We start from the raw sequence: 16,083 nt of genomic DNA, 5'->3' as shown, positions 1-16,083 counted from the left end.
TATTTCCTCATAGAACATTATGTTATGTTGGCTCATTGGCTGACCTGGCCAATCAGTTTTCTACTTGCGTGAATATTTTTAATGACTGGTATACGCCCACACCATTCTGTTGTTGGGGTATGCCCACACCTTTAAAAAAAAAATTGCTTTAAACATACTTAATTCAAAAACTTTGTAAGGAAAACTATTTCACTTAAAGTATATTGTAATTAAATTTAGGTCATACTTCATAGAAATCAGGATATACTGTCCAGCTTCTTTAAAGCTCCCCTAGTCACCAAATTAAAAGCTCTGTCAGGAGACTTCAAACCCCTGCACAATATTTAAATATGAAAGAATTTAACAACTCATTGACTGTGAGAGAATGAAGGAACATTTTAATAGTTACCTTTCCCAAAACACAGGCACTCATCCTGCTCGCTCACTGCTTGCTAACTGCTCGCTCTCTGTCTCTCTCTCACACACACACACACACACACACACACACACACACACACACACACACACACACACACACACACACACACACACACACACACACACACACACACACACTTCCATTTATTCAACAAACACACTATTGAACTGCTGTTTATGCTAATTGGAAACATATATTTCATGCATTCTGAACACCCATCCTGTTCCCACAAATGAACCCAGGAGGTACAGTGTCTGGTGCTGATGCCAAATGAGTGCTATTTGGAGAGGAGCAAGTGCTCTCCCTAGTGGCTCTGAGAAGAACACATGGATCTAGACTAGAGAAACGAGAAGAGATAACACCCAACAACAGAGCTGATAAGATAGACCATGTCCGCTATAAATATATTTATTCTTTAATCTCACAATGTATAAATATCCTAAGTCTTTATAAATAGGACAAAGACAAATAAATTAATATTTGTAAAATAAATACAGTAAATAAATGTAATTACTGGAGCCCGCTGTATATAGTCTAAATATGCAAATATTAAACATTTTAAAATATTTCAAGTTATTTCAGTGCTAAAATTATTAGCTTGACCTTTGTTTAAAACTATATAATTGAGGAGAAAACATAGTATCAACCACAATGTGCATTTGAATGATACACTGTGTATGCCAAGAAAAATAACAATCTTGTCATTACGTTAGATGCATGCAGACCCACCTTGGAGAATGGAGGCACAATAGTTGTGGAGACACTGACATCTGGACTGCGGCACTCAGCACTGAAGTACACGCTAATGAGGTTCTCCATCCTCACAGAGGCAGAGGCTGTCTGGCGCACCGGAGTCACCATATCTATTGTGCTGATGACACCCGGCTCTGTGGCCTTGTAGTTCATGTAGGAGAACAGGTACTCCCCTGTAGACTCGTTCAAGGAGGACAGGACACACACGATTGAATACAAATCAACTTGGAAAACAGCTGCATTTACAGCCTTCAACTATCGGTAGGTAGCAAGGTGGAGTGATGATCTGGGTTTTGGAATCCATAAGTACCTGAAGATGGTCAGTATGCATTTATAATGTACATCTACATGAGCAGAATCTCTCTACTGACGTTTGCATTGCATTGGCCCTCCTTGTAGGTGAAGAAGAAGACTGTGTAGTCCCTCTTGGCCAGAGCTGGTATCTCCAGACAGTCCAGGCCCTTCAGGGACACAGTGCTTGATGATTTCCACCACAGCAAGGAACCTGCACACAGAACATTTTAGTACTGGCAGCTGACAAAGTTGTGGTGATGTGTTGTAGTGTGACAGAGGTAGAAGCAGTGCTATTACAAGGTGTTAAGCAGCTGATAGACATCCTGCTAAAGTAGTAGTGTGGTACTGCTGAGGGTTGGAGTGCCAGTTGTGGACAGGCCCTGTCTCAATGTATGACCACAGCCTTGGGGGCCTCAGAAGTGCCATGCAGAGTGTTGAGTATGCCTGTCCCATCTGGGAAGAAGAATACGGAGTCCTGGAAGAGGGAGAGGAGAGTAAGACAGTTTGGTCAAGCAACTGAGATGAATAACAGGATGCATCTACAGTACGTAATGGTACTGTATCATATAAACATAGTATTTGACAAAACCAAAATAACTAATCTAAAAGGGCTTTGACGTTCATTGTCAGCAACAATAAGAATGTGTCCTCATATTCAAGGCTCTTCACACTACAGACACACTCAGTCTGTTCTAGAGCTAAGACAGTAATCCCTCTTGACATCCGCGTTGCCTCCCACAATTTTCTAATTTCCCGGCTTGCCTAGGGTCTGGTTTTCGAGACTACTAAGACAGCGCTCCAGTAAAAGTGTCTATCACCAGGTGCTTCTTGCCATCGGGGGTCAAGACCATGGGTTTGTATGTGATCTCATAAGCCTTGTTCTGCTGGTAGGGATCAATGATGAAGGAGGAGGGCCACTCCAGTGTTCCCCCTCGTACTCAGGCTTCAGAGTCCAGCGCTGATTTGTGAGGCAGGACAAGGTCAATGATGGGGGGCATGATTCAGGAGCCTGCCAGGGTGAATTTGATTGCTTCCTCTACGGTGTAGAGGTCATCATATCTCAGGTCCTGACACAGCTCCACAGGGGCAAAGGCCACCTGAAAGGGAACCTCCGTCCCAGGGCAGATGTAGCCCTCTGCAGGGATGAAGTCTCTGCCAAACCTCTCCATATCCCACTGGAAATAGCAAAATATCAAAATGTATCATGAGCACCAGTATGTGTGTCAGAGTACCTACCTGGCTCCAATTTCTCCAGTGTTCCGCATGATTTATTTATTTATTTATTTATTTAACCTTTATTTAACCAGGTAGGCAAATTGAGAACACGTTCTCATTTACAATTGCGACCTGGCCAAGATAAAGCAAAGCAGTTCGACACATACAACAACACATAGTTACACATGGAGTAAAAACAAACATATAGTCAATAATACAGTGAAAAAAATAAAAAAATAAGTCTATATACAATGTGAGCAAGTGAGGTGAGATAAGGGAGGTGAAGGCAAACAGATATATGTATAAATAAATAAAAATATAAAAAGGCCATGGAGGCGAAGTGAGTACAACACAGCAAGTAAAATAAAAACTAAAAAAAAACACTGGAATGGTTGGTTTGCATTGGAAGAAAGTGCAAAGTAGAGACAGAAATAATGGGGTGCAAAGGAGCAAAATAAATTAATAAATAAATACAGTAGGTAAAGAGGTAGTTGTTTGGGCTAAATTGTAGATGGGTTATGTACAGGTGCAGTAATCTATGAGCTGCTCTGACAGCTGGTGCTTAAAGCTAGTGAGGGAGATAGGTGTTTCCAGTTTCAGAGATTTTTGTAGTTCGTTCCAGTCATTGGCAGCAGAGAACTGGAAGGAGAGGCGTCCAAAGGAAGAATTGGTTTTGGGGGTGACTAGAGAGATATACCTGCTGGAGCGCGTGCTACGGGTAGGTGCTGCTATGGTGACCAGCGAGCTGAGATAAGGGGGGACTTTACCTAGCAGGGTCTTGTAGATGACCTGGAACCAATGGGTTTGGCGACGAGTATGAAGCGAGGGCCAGCCAACGAGAGTGTACAGGTCGCAGTGGTGGGTAGTATATGGGGCTTTGGTGACAAAACGGATGGCACTGTGATAGACTGCATCCAATTTATTGAGTAGGGTTTTGGAGGCTATTTTGTAAATGACATCACCGAAGTCGAGGATTGGTAGGATGGTCAGTTTTACAAGGGTATGTTTGGCAGCATGAGTAAAGGATGCTTTGTTGCGGAATAGGAAGCCAATTCTAGATTTGACTTTGGATTGGAGATGTTTGATGTGGGTCTGGAAGGAGAGTTTACAGTCTAACCAGACACCTAGGTATTTGTAGTTGTCCACATATTCTAAGTCAGAGCCGTCCAATGTAGTGATGTTGGACAGGCGGGCAGGAGCAGGCAGCGATCGGTTGAAGAGCATGCATTTGGTTTTACTTGTATTTAAGAGCAGTTGGAGGCCACGGAAGGAGAGTTGTATGGCATTGAAGCTCGCCTGGAGGGTTGTTAACACAGTGTCAAAAGAAGGGCCAGAAGTATACAGAATAGTGTCGTCTGCGTAGAGGTGGATCAGAGAATCACCAGCAGCAAGAGCGACATCATTGATGTAAACAGAGAAGAGAGTCGGTCCAAGAATTGAACCCTGTGGCACCCCCATAGAGACTGCCAGAGGCCCGGACAACAGACCCTCCGATTTGACACACTGAACTCTATCAGAGAAGTAGTTGGTGAACCAGGCGAGGCAATCATTAGAGAAACCAAGGCTGTCGAGTCTGCCAATGAGGATGTGGTGATTGACAGAGTCAAAAGCCTTGGCCAGGTCAATGAATACGGCTGCACAGTATTGTTTCCTATCGATGGCGGTTACGATATCGTTTATGACCTTGAGCGTGGCTGAGGTGCACCCATGACCAGCTCTGAAACCAGATTGCATAGCGGAGAAGGTGTGGTGTGATTCGAAATGGTCGGCAATCTGTTTGTTGACTTGGCTTTCGAAGACCTTAGAAAGGCAGGGTAGGATAGATATAGGTCTGTAGCAGTTAGGGTCAAGGGTATCCCCCCCTTTGAAGAGGGGGATAACCGCAGCTGCTTTCCAATCTTTGGGGATCTCAGACGACACGAAAGAGAGGTTGAAGAGGCTAGTAATAGGGGTGGCAACAATTTCAGCAGATAGTTTTAGAAAGAAAGGGTCCAGATTATCTAGCCCGGCTGATTTGTAAGGGTCCAGATTTTGCAGCTCATTAAGAACATCAGCTGACTGTATTTGGGAGAAAGAGAAATGGGGAAGGCTTGGGCGAGTAGCAGAGGGGAGGGCAGTGCTGTTGTCCGGGGTAGGGGTAGCCAGGTGGAAAGCATGGCCAGCCGTAGAAAAATGCTTATTGAAATTCTCAATTATAGTGGATTTGTCGGTGGTGACAGTGTTTCCTATCTTCAGGGCGGTTGGAAGCTGGGAGGAGGTGTTCTTATTCTCCATGGACTTTACGGTGTCCCAGAACTTTTTTGAATTTGTGTTGCAGGAAGCAAATTTCTGCTTGAAAAAGCTAGCCTTGGCTGTTCTAACTGCCTGTGTATATTGGTTTCTGGCTTCCCTGAAAAGTTGCATATCACGGGGGCTGTTCGATGCTAATGCAGAACGCCATAGGATGTTTTTCTGTTGGTTAAGGGCAGTCAGGTCAGGAGAGAACCAAGGGCTATATCTGTTCCTGGTTCTAAATTTCTTGAATGGGGCATGCTTATTCAAGATGGTGAGGAAGGCATTTTTTAAAAATGACCAGGCATCCTCTACTGACGGGATGAGATCAATATCCTTCCAGGATACCCCGGCCAGGTCAATTAGGAAGGCCTGCTCGCTGAAGTGTTTCAGGGAGCGTTTGACAGTGATGAGTGGAGGTCGTTTGACCGCTGACCCATTACGGATGCAGGCAATGAGGCAGTGATCGCTGAGATCTTGGTTAAAAACAGCAGAGGTGTATTTGGAGGGCAAGTTTGTTAGGATGATATCTATGAGGGTACCCGTGTTTACGGAATTGGGGTGGTACCTGGTAGGTTCATTAATAATTTGTGTGAGATTGAGGGCATCAAGCTTAGATTGTAGGGTGGCTGGGGTGTTGAGCATGTTCAAATTTAGGTCGCCTAGCAGCACGAGCTCTGAAGATAGATGGGGGGCAATCAGTTCACATATAGTGTCCAGAGCACAGCTGGGGGCAGAGGGTGGTCTATAGCAGGCGGCAACGGTGAGAGACTTGTTTTTAGAGAGGTGGATTTTTAAAAGTAGAAGTTCAAATTGTTTGGGAACAGACCTGGATAGTATAACAGAACTCTGCAGGCAGTCTTTGCAGTAGATTGCAACACCGCCCCCTTTGGCCGTTCTATCTTGTCTGAAAATATTGTAATTGGGGATAAAAATGTCTGAATTTTTGGTGGTCTTTCTAAGCCAGGATTCAGACACGGCTAAAACATCCGGGTTGGTAGAGTGTGCTAAAGCAGTGAACAAAACAAACTTAGGGAGGAGGCTCCTAATGTTAACATGCATGAAGCCAAGGCTATTACGGTTACAGAAGTCATCAAAAGAGAGCGCCTGGGGAATAGGAGTGGAGCCAGGTACTGCAGGGCCTGGATTCACCTCTACATCACCAGAGGAACAGAGGAGAAGTAGGATAATGGTACGGCTAAAAGCTATGAGAATTGGTCGCCTAGAGCTACCAGAGCAGAGAGTAAAAGGAAGTTTCTGGGGGCGATAAAATAGTTTAAAGGAATAATGTACAGACAAAGGTATGGTAGGATGTGAATACAGTGGAGGTAAACCTAGGTATTGAGTGATGATGAGAGAGATCTTGTCTCTAGAAACATCATTGAAACCAGGTGATGTCATCGCATATGTGGGTGGTGGAACTGCAGGGTTGGATATGGTATAGAGAGCAGGGCTAGAATCTCTGATGCGTTTTATGGCTTTGCAGCGCTGAGCAACAGCTCCAAAGGGCAGGTAGTCCTGGTCCAGCTTGACCTCCATGCCATGACAGCAGCCATTCAGCACCAGCAGGGGGCGTACCGTGCCCAGACACTCAAGTTGCAGCTCTGCGGTGAAGGGAGCCATGCGCTACCTGGGAGAGAATAGCACCTCCACCAGACAGCGGCCCCCAAACGGCTTCAGGGTCACCTCACCTGGCGGGTTCACTGACTACACCTACGGTACAGGAGAGGAATACACGTCTCATCACACTCAATCACACAGGTAGAACTCAACTAGTATGACAACTCTCAACTGTGTTCTCTTTATAGCTACATTCTGAGCAAAACATCCATTAATCTAGCTACTGTACTACTTGCCAGGTCGAGGTAGCCATATGGCTTGACTTTCAGAGAGAGGACACAGTGACAGTGATGTTGAGGTGGTTCTGAGAGGCGTACAGTACCCTGGAGTCAAGCAGAGTGTGTACAGTGGAGCTGAGCAGAAGGGAGAAAGTCAGAGAGGAGTGGCTGTTGTTCACCAGGGGAATCCCCCTCCTGATCTTCTGACCAATCTGCAGAGCCCCCAGATTCACCACCTTGTGTCTGGGGTCCTCAAAGTCAACCTGGGAGGAAGAAGTGCACAGGAAATGTATGCATAAAGACGCACAAGCACACACACGTATGCACACACACACACACACATACACACACACACACACACACACATCTCCTCACCTTCATCTCAATTCCTTGACCTAGGGTCTCGACCACCTGCTCGGCACAGTCATTGATCTCAAAGACCACTCGCTCATGGTATTGCACTGCCTCCTGTGGGTAGAAGGTGATGGGCACCTCCATGGACCCACCAGGGGGCAGCACTTCCGGCTGGAACCCCGCCTCCAGAAACGAGGTGTTAGAGAACTGACAATCTACACCAGCGTTCCCCAACTGACGGCCCGCAGGTGGTTTTATTTCTTTCTGAGCAACAACAAAAAAGAAAAAAATCTGTTCCCAAGTATTTCCACGCATAATAGAGAGGCACGACGTGATCGCATACAAATGTAAGCAAGGTTTGAAAATATTATGTTTTAGTCAAATGTTATATCTGTTTGGGCTTCTTGCTGTCCTTTTGCAGTCTACTAATTAGATGTAACTATGTTCCGGCCCCCCGACCATCCGCTCAGGAAAAAAACGGCCTGCAGCTGAATCTAGTTGATTATCCCTGATCTGGACTGAAGAGGAGAATAACACGCTATGGCAGCTCCTTCATTGAGAGTCACTAATATATATTACCTCTGCTTTTCCCTGCCAGTGCAGTGAGGCACTCTGTCCTTTTCATTACATTTCATTTGGAAGTATAAGCGAGAGGAAATGAAAAGGGCCAACAGCGAGCCTGTCAATTGATGTAGGCTGGGGTTTTTTTGGTTTTAAAGTTGTCGCTCAAGCAAAGGCAACTTGTCAGCAGTTACCTGATGCCCCTCTCTCCGTTGTTGCTTATGATCAGTGTCTGTGTAGCTAGCACCATCCCTGCATTGTAGATGAAGCCCATTACAAAGGTGTGTTTGAGGAAGGAGAAATCCAGGCCAGCTGAATCCAGGATGGAGTAGCTGAACGCAGGCCCATTCTTAATCTGAGAGAGAGAGAGAGAGAGAGAGAGAGAGAGAGAGAGAGAGAGAGAGAGAGAGAGAGAGGAGAGAGAGAGAGAGAGAGAGAGAGAGAGAGGAGAGAGAGAGAGAGAGAGAGAGAGAGAGAGAGAGAAGAGAGAGAGAGAGGAGAGAGAGAGAGAGAGAGAGGAGAGAGAGAGAGAGAGAGAGAGAGGAGAGAGAGAGAGAGAGAGAGAGAGAGAGAGAGAGAGAGAGAGAGAGAGAGAGAGAGAGAGAGAGAGAGAGAGAGAGAGAGAGAGAGAGAGAGAGAGAGAGAGAGAGAGAGAGAGAAAATCATGAATCAGAACAAATGGTAGAAAGAGGGAGATTGATTTCTGCTAAGATTCTGCTAAGAGATACCTTGATGTTGAGGCCCATGTCTTTGAGCACACACTTCTGCAGGGGGAAGAATGTCATTATAAAACTTCAGACAAAGCAAAGGAGTGAAAAGGTAGCTGTGAATTTGCATTATGAGGAGTTAAGTGTATAATTAGCCTTTCTGTCTGAGTCTTAAGCTTTGAAGCCGACATTTCTCACCCATTTGAAGTCCACCTGATGAGGAGAGTTGCCTGGAGACAGCTCAGCGACCCCTCCCTCGGTGCTCTCACACTGCATACAGGCGTTCATGCTATAGCTCTCTGTCTTGACAGTCATAGTGAGGGGCTGGACCTTCCCCTTCACCTGAACTAGCAGGTTAAAGATCACCACTCCATCTTGTGTTGGGGTGAAGGACACTACCACAGGAAACCTGCAGGACACCAAGAGAGAGAGGATGCTTTGTGTCAAAGGTATCACTGACAATGCATTAACTATAACAACAGATGGACTGCAACACTTTTCCGTTACATTACATTTAGATGATTTGTTGATGTACCACTGATAAGCTGAGAGTTGAGTCACACACCTGTCTTTAGGTGGCACTACGCCTTCCATAGGCTCCAGCTGCAGGCTGTCCAGAAAGGCTTCTGAGTGGCAAGACATTTCTTCAATGATAAACTGGAAGGGCTGATTCTCCCTATTCACCAGATACACTGTTTGGTGAGCCTGGTCTGATAGAGCAGTGTGTCCTTTGAAGTGGATGGTCTCTCCTATGGTCACTGCTTCAAGGTGAACTTGGCATAATCACACACAGCACTGATGCGTAGTTCCATAACTGAATGAGTTCTCTACCATAGCTCTGTGTCTGTCTCAATCCCCTGGGGACAGACAGGGCACACTCAATTTACTTCACTAGTTACTGTAATTAAAATACAATGGCCTCTCATCCCTTGCATGATGACTCAAACGGAATTCTTCCGCTGCTGTCTGTTCGCAACATATTTCATTCTGAGACAGCCACCCTTGAAGTCATTTGTGGTAACGTCAAAATAAGGGGTTTTGTACAAAACAGTCATTAGCAATTGGATCATCTGTAACCAATCAGAGTATTAAAGCTAATGACACATTTTCAAAACGCTGCTTTACCCTGGCTCAGACCCAACCCATGGGTTTCTGGGACCAATCAGAACGGATAGAATGTGGTTGTATTCCAGAAATCGTTGGGGAGGTACTCAGATCCAGACTGATTGTGAAGAAACTGACGTCTGTGGGCGTGGTGTAGCATTTGGCCAGAGCAAGGAGTCTGGGTAGTCAGGAAATATCCTCCCTGCATGGGTCATGATGATAAACAATAAATACAGTCACAAAAAGGTAGCCTTATAGCTATGTGTGACTTTATCTTCTTCTTTGCAGGCTGTTGACTACCCGCCTGTTTCCCAGAGTCAACCAACATGATGGTCCTGAGGCGGTCGTCCCAGTCTGGCACCTGGTCCACAAGCTGCTGGAACACCACCCTGCACAGCTTACACTTGATAGGCTGGGCAGTCAGCACTACGGGTGGCTCTGAGCAGAAGGCCACGGTCACCTCCTTGGCACAGTCTACATGGAGGTGGACCACCTGTGGAGAAAAGCAGACCTTGGGACTGTCTGTTCCACACATCAGACACCTAACACACACGGCAACACACAGTCAGAAAGTCACACAACAACAATATGAGGTAAACAGGAATAATGCAACAGTCGATACTAAACATCAAATCAATCATCATCCAGTAATGTACCTCGAGGCATATGGCTCTCTTTAGGTTGATGTGCCATTGTCTCACGTCAGATGGCGTCACTCCTGCGCAACGCTCGTTCCTCAACCGATGAGTGCAGACGGCAATCGCGCTTTCTGGCTTGAGACAAGGGTCCATGCTATCCGGGATCCTTGGGGTGTCTCTACCCCTTTGAAGTTGAATTTTAAAATGGTTACGGTAAGAATTAAGGTTAGGGTTAGGGTTAGGTAAGGGTTATGGTTAAGGTTATTGTTTGAATAAGGGTAGGGGTTAAGTTTAGGGTTAGAGGTTTAGGGTAGGGACACCCCAAGGATCCCGCAGTATGATGCCTTGGTCCTGGGACACACTGAACTCATCCCCCAGCACCTCTAGCCTCCAGGCTGCAGGCAGCAGCGTGTTGTTACGCAGGTACAGACTCCTCGTGTTCTTCCTGAGGTTCACAACCAGCACAGGGAGAATGGTGTAGAGTGGCGAAAGGAAAATCAACAGAAAACTACCATGACAAAAACAAATCTCCTACTTTGTTACTGAAGCATGTTTAAAAGCTATACAGTAGTTCTGGATAATGTTAATTACAGGATTAATTCATTTCAGACCTGTGCAGCAGATTCTTTTCAAAATACAGCTGCTTGCGTTCGAGCTCGGGATGGACCCCGCGACAGAAATGCTGGCTCTGGGTTCTCTTTGATACACCACACTGTCTTCTTTCTGCCAGGACACAACCGTGGATTATTGGAACACTGTGCTTATCGCACAAAGTTTCAAAACGAGAACAAAAGTAAATGGATGTGAAACTGTTCACTGATAATATTAGTGAACAGTGATAACTTTTAGGTAAGTTTGCATCACACAGTCAGGGTTCTGACAAATCTGACATCTCAGACTACATTCTACGATGTTATGAGTAGTTCTGATTGGCTTCTTGTCTCTTGTTCGGTTTAAGGGTCATGTTGGGATGTTCCATTTGGTAGGTGGTAGCCTTGGTGTCATGCTGGAAGAAGAAGTGAATCTCAGCATCCAGTGAGGAGTTGTTGTGTATCACCAGCCTTTCCATGTTCTCTGGATACTTTCTCTCTTTATACCTATGGCACAGACAGGTAACACACAGGCATGCATCACACATGTTGTCCTCTATGGAGTTACAGTGAATAAACTCACAGAGTAGGTAGGGTAGTGGAGGGTAATCCCCTTACCTATCTGTGGTCTTCCCACAGAGCAGCGGGCCAAAATCATAGAGGCCAGAGCGGATGATGTAGCTCTTCTACAACGCTTCATCAAAGGACTCTCTTCCTGTGGGCAAATACCATCCTGGGATAGACCAAACGACACACACTCAACACATCATTTACAGCAATAATAAAACATTTCAACCTATAAAAAAGTATGAGATCTGACAAAACTCAGCTATTTATAACAATTGGTTATATTTCACAAGGAATAAAAAAACACAAATGTCTTTTAGAAACAAACAATGCTCACTTTGTGTATCTGCTGATGGATAGATATGTACAGATTCCCGCACAGTACATTTTGGAACATCTTGGTACCCAACAACTCAAAGTTCAGTGTTTTGTCAAACTTGACAGGGACTTTGGAGTGGAACCAGATCTTCAGGATCGCCTCTCCATAGGGCGGGGAATTCCAGTGGAATGTGGTGAGCCTATAGAAAACAACACAAACCTTTAAGTCACATTCATGCACATCAGTGTTTATTCTTGTGTATTCTTATGTAGTTTGCACTCCTGTTGGGACTCCTGTTGGCAATGTTCAGTGTCAAATAAGCGAGTCACAGCGTTTAGAGGAGGGGAGCGGGAGTCATTGGTCCTGGCCCCCTTTTTGGCTAGGGTGCGTCTCTTGTCTTTCTGACTCTCTCTGCCCGTGTCTGCCTTCTTCCCCCGTCCTTCAGTAGAGGTCAACACCTCTTCCTGTAAGACCCATTCAGTTAGACCTAGCTTTAATTAATAGCTTCATTAATTCATTTATCATCCCATTTAAATGGACAAACGTTAAAGGCATACAGAACAGTTGTTAACGAGGTTAACAAGTGTTCCAGGGAATGAGCATAAGTCTAGACATAATGTTAATACAGTATCATCAATCATGGTTTTCAGAGTAAGCAAGAAGTTCAAAACAAGTGAATATGGTGGCAATAGTGGTTTGATGTGTGAAGTTATGCTATTTTTCATGGAGGACCTTTATACCTTGACCGAGCCTTAAGCTTCCTCTGGGGCTGAGGGCACCATGAAGGGGAAGCAACTAGTGATCTGCTGTGCACTGGGCACATGCCTTTTCTTAGTGTAGGGTATGACAGAGAAGATAGTGGAGGAGGGGATAGGAGGGCTTTTGAGTCCAAGCCCTAAACCGTCAAACACATGGGGAACAGAGAAGAGAGGGGACATCAATTAAAGATCATCATTATTATTATAATAAATTCATGGGCAAAAATACATAGAAAGGTCAATACATATTTACCTCTTCAAGAGGCAGCAGTATGTTACTCTTCAGGGTCTCTGTTCCACTAGGATAGTCCCTCCCAATAACAGAGAGGTTTATATGAGGCACAGTCTCCTTTGGACTAGTTTGTTCTCACCCTCTGCCTCTCTCTGTGCCCTCTCCTTGGCTTTGAAGGCGTAGTAGTTGTTTGAGAGGTTGACCATGTAGATGAAGCCTTGATGATCTATAGGGTGCTGGTGGGGGAGCGGCAGTACAGCGTCTCCATCCCGTCCATCACAACACCCCGGTGACAGTCACTCAGCTGCCAGGGGACAACACATACATCACATGCATCATTTACACGCTCAAGGATCACACAGGAGATTTATTCAGGGTCCATGGACTATAAATTATTGTTGTTGCATTGTCGAGAAGGAACCTGCAAGTAAGCATTTTGTTGGACAGTGTATACCATGTGTATCCTGCATATACTGTATGTCACCTGTGGTCTCTCTGAGAGGATGCCCACCAGCAGTTGGTCTGGTAGCAGTCAGTTCATCAGGCCCAGCTCTACGACCTGGCTCACACTCACATTGATGCTCAGCTGCTGGTGGATAGGAACACCACCCTGCACAGAAAGCAAGCACTAATAAGAGGCATTACAAACTCCTAGCTTTGATATAGTAATACACATTACTGTGATGAGCTGCGGGTACCATTGAGGGGGTGGTGATCTGTTAAATCCTCATCCGACCCACAACACTGTTCTTGTTACTGGTAGAGATGGATAGGGGTTGTTGACTTGACTGCCCTAAGCAGGGTGTTTGGCTATAGCCTCCACACTCAGAATACCAGCACCCTGACCAGCAGGCCCCATCACCTCCACCACAGCCTGGGCTGTGTAGACACAAACACACATCAAATCAAATCAAATATATTTATATAGCCCTTCTTACATCAGCTGATAACTCAAAGTGCTGTACAGAAACCCAGCCTAAAATCCCAAACAGTAAGCAATGCAGGTGTAAAAGCACGGTGGCTAGGAAAAACTCCCTAGAAAGGCCTAAACCTAGGAAGAAATCTAGAGAGGAACCGGGCTTTGAGGGGTGGCCAGTCCTCTTCTGGCTGTGCCGGGTGGAGATTATAACAGAACATGGCCAAGATGTTCAAATGTTCATAAATGACAAGCATGGTCAAATAATAATAATCACAGTAGTTGTTGAGGGTGCAGCAAGTCAGCACCTCAGGAGTAAATGTCAGTTGGCTTTTCATAGCCGATCATTGAGAGTATCTCTACCGCTCCTGCTGTCTCTAGAGAGTTGAAAACAGCAGGTCTGGGACAGGTGAACAGGTCAGGGTTCCATAGCCGCAGGCAGAACAGTTGAAACTGGAGCAGCAGCACGGCCAGCTGGACTGGGGACAGCAAGGAGTCATCATGCCAGGTAGTCCTGAGGCATGGTCCTAGGGCTCAGGTCCTCCGAGAGAGAGAAAGAAAGAGAGAAAGAGAGAGAAAGAGAGAGCATACTTAAATTCACACAGGACACCGGATAAGACAGGAGAAGTACTCCAGATATAACAAACTGACCCTAGTCCCCCGACACATAAACTACTGCAGCATAAATACTGGAGGCTGAGACAGGAGGGGTCAGGAGACACTGTGGCCCCATCCGATGATACCCCCGTACAGGGCCAAACAGGAAGGATATAACCCCACCCACTTTGCCAAAGCACAGCCCCCACACCACTAGAGGGATGTCTTCAACCACCAACTTACCATCCTGAGACAACGCTGAGTATAGCCCACAAAGATCTCCGCCATGGCACAACCCAAGGGGGGGGCGCCAACCCAGACAGGAAGATCACGTCAGTGACTCAACCCACTCAAGTGACGCACCCCTCCTAGGGACGGCATGAAAGAGCACCAGTAAGCCAGTGACTCAGCCCCTGTAATAGGGTTAGAGGCAGAGAATCCCAGTGGAAAGAGGGGAACCGGCCAGGCAGAGACAGCAAGGGCGGTTCGTTGCTCCAGAGCCTTTCCGTTCACCTTCGCACTCCTGGGCCAGACTACACTCAATCATATGACCCACTGAAGAGATGAGTCTTCAGTAAAGACTTAAAGTTTGAGACTGAGTCTGCGTCTCTCACATGGGTAGGCAGACTATTCCATAAAATTGGAGCACAATAGGAGAAAGCCCTGCCTCCAGCTGTTTGCGTAGAAATTCTAGGGACAATTAGGAGGCCTGCGTCTTTTGACCGTAGCGTACGTGTAGGTATGTACGGCAGGACAAAATCGGAAAGATAGGTAGGAGCAAGCTCATGTAATGCTTTGTAGGTTAGCAGTAAAATCTTGAAATCAGCCCTTACCTTAACAGGAAGCCAGTGTCGGGAGGCTAGCACTGGAGTAATATGATCACATTTTTTGGTTCTAGTCAGGATTTGAGTAGACGTATTTAGCACTAACTGAAGTTTATTTGGTGCTTTATCCGGGTAGCCGGAAAGTAGAGCATTGCAGTAGTCTAACCTAGAAGTAACAAAAGCATGGATTAATTTTTCTGCATCATTTTTGGACAGAACATTTCAGATTTTTGCAATGTTACGTAGATGGAAAAAAGCTGTCCTTGAAACGGTCTTGATATGTTCATCAAAAGAGAGATCAGGGTCCAGACTAACGCCGAGGTCCTTCACAGTTTTATTTGAGACGACTTTACAACCATCAAGATTAATTGTCAGATTTAACAGAAGATCTCTTTGTTTCTTGGGACCTAGAACAAGCATCTCTGTTTTGTCCGAGTTTAGAAGTAGAAAGTTTTCAGCCATCCACTTCCTTATGTCTGAAACACAGGCTTCTAGCGAGGGCAATTTTGGGGATTCACCATGTTTCATTGAAATGTACAGCTGTGTGTCATCAGCATAGCAGTGAAAGTTAACATTATGTTTTCAAATGACATCCCCAAGAGGTAAAATATATAGTGAAAACAATAGTGGTCCTAAAACGGAACCTTGAGGAACATCGAAATGTACAGTTGATTTGTCAGAAGACAAACCATTCACAGAGACAAACTGATATCTTTCCAACAGATAAGATCTAAACCAGGCCAGAACTTGTCCGTGTAGACCAATTTGGGTTTCCAATCTCTCCAAAAGAATGTGGTGATCGATCATATCAAAGGCAGCACTAAGGTCTAGTAGCACGAGGACAGATGCAGAGCCTCGGTCTGACGCCATTAAAAGGTAATTTACCACCTTCACAAGTGCAGTCTCAGTGCTATGATGGGGTCTAAAACCAGACTGAAGCATTTCGTTTACATTGTTTGTCATCAGGAAGGCAGTGAATCTACAATTTTTGAGAGGAATGGAAGATTCAATATAGGCCGATAGTTTTTAATATTTTCTGGGTTAAGGTTTGGCTTTTCAAGAGAGGCTTTATTACTGCCACTTTTAATGAGTTTGGTACACATCCAGTGGATAGAGAGCCGTTTATC

At 45.4% G+C, this 16,083-nt stretch overlaps 1 pseudogene; it reads right to left on the bottom strand.

The window, feature by feature from the left end:
- Positions 1-722: 722 nt before the first annotated feature.
- LOC129861825 (hydrocephalus-inducing protein-like) overlaps positions 723-16,083 on the bottom strand; it is a 97,718-nt pseudogene continuing 82,357 nt past the window's right edge.

The sequence above is a fragment of the Salvelinus fontinalis genome, chromosome 9 (genome assembly GCF_029448725.1).
Source record: "Salvelinus fontinalis isolate EN_2023a chromosome 9, ASM2944872v1, whole genome shotgun sequence".
NCBI lineage: Eukaryota > Metazoa > Chordata > Actinopteri > Salmoniformes > Salmonidae > Salvelinus > Salvelinus fontinalis.
Note: the sequence above shows the minus strand (reverse complement) of the source record. Positions and strands in the feature narration are given on the sequence as shown.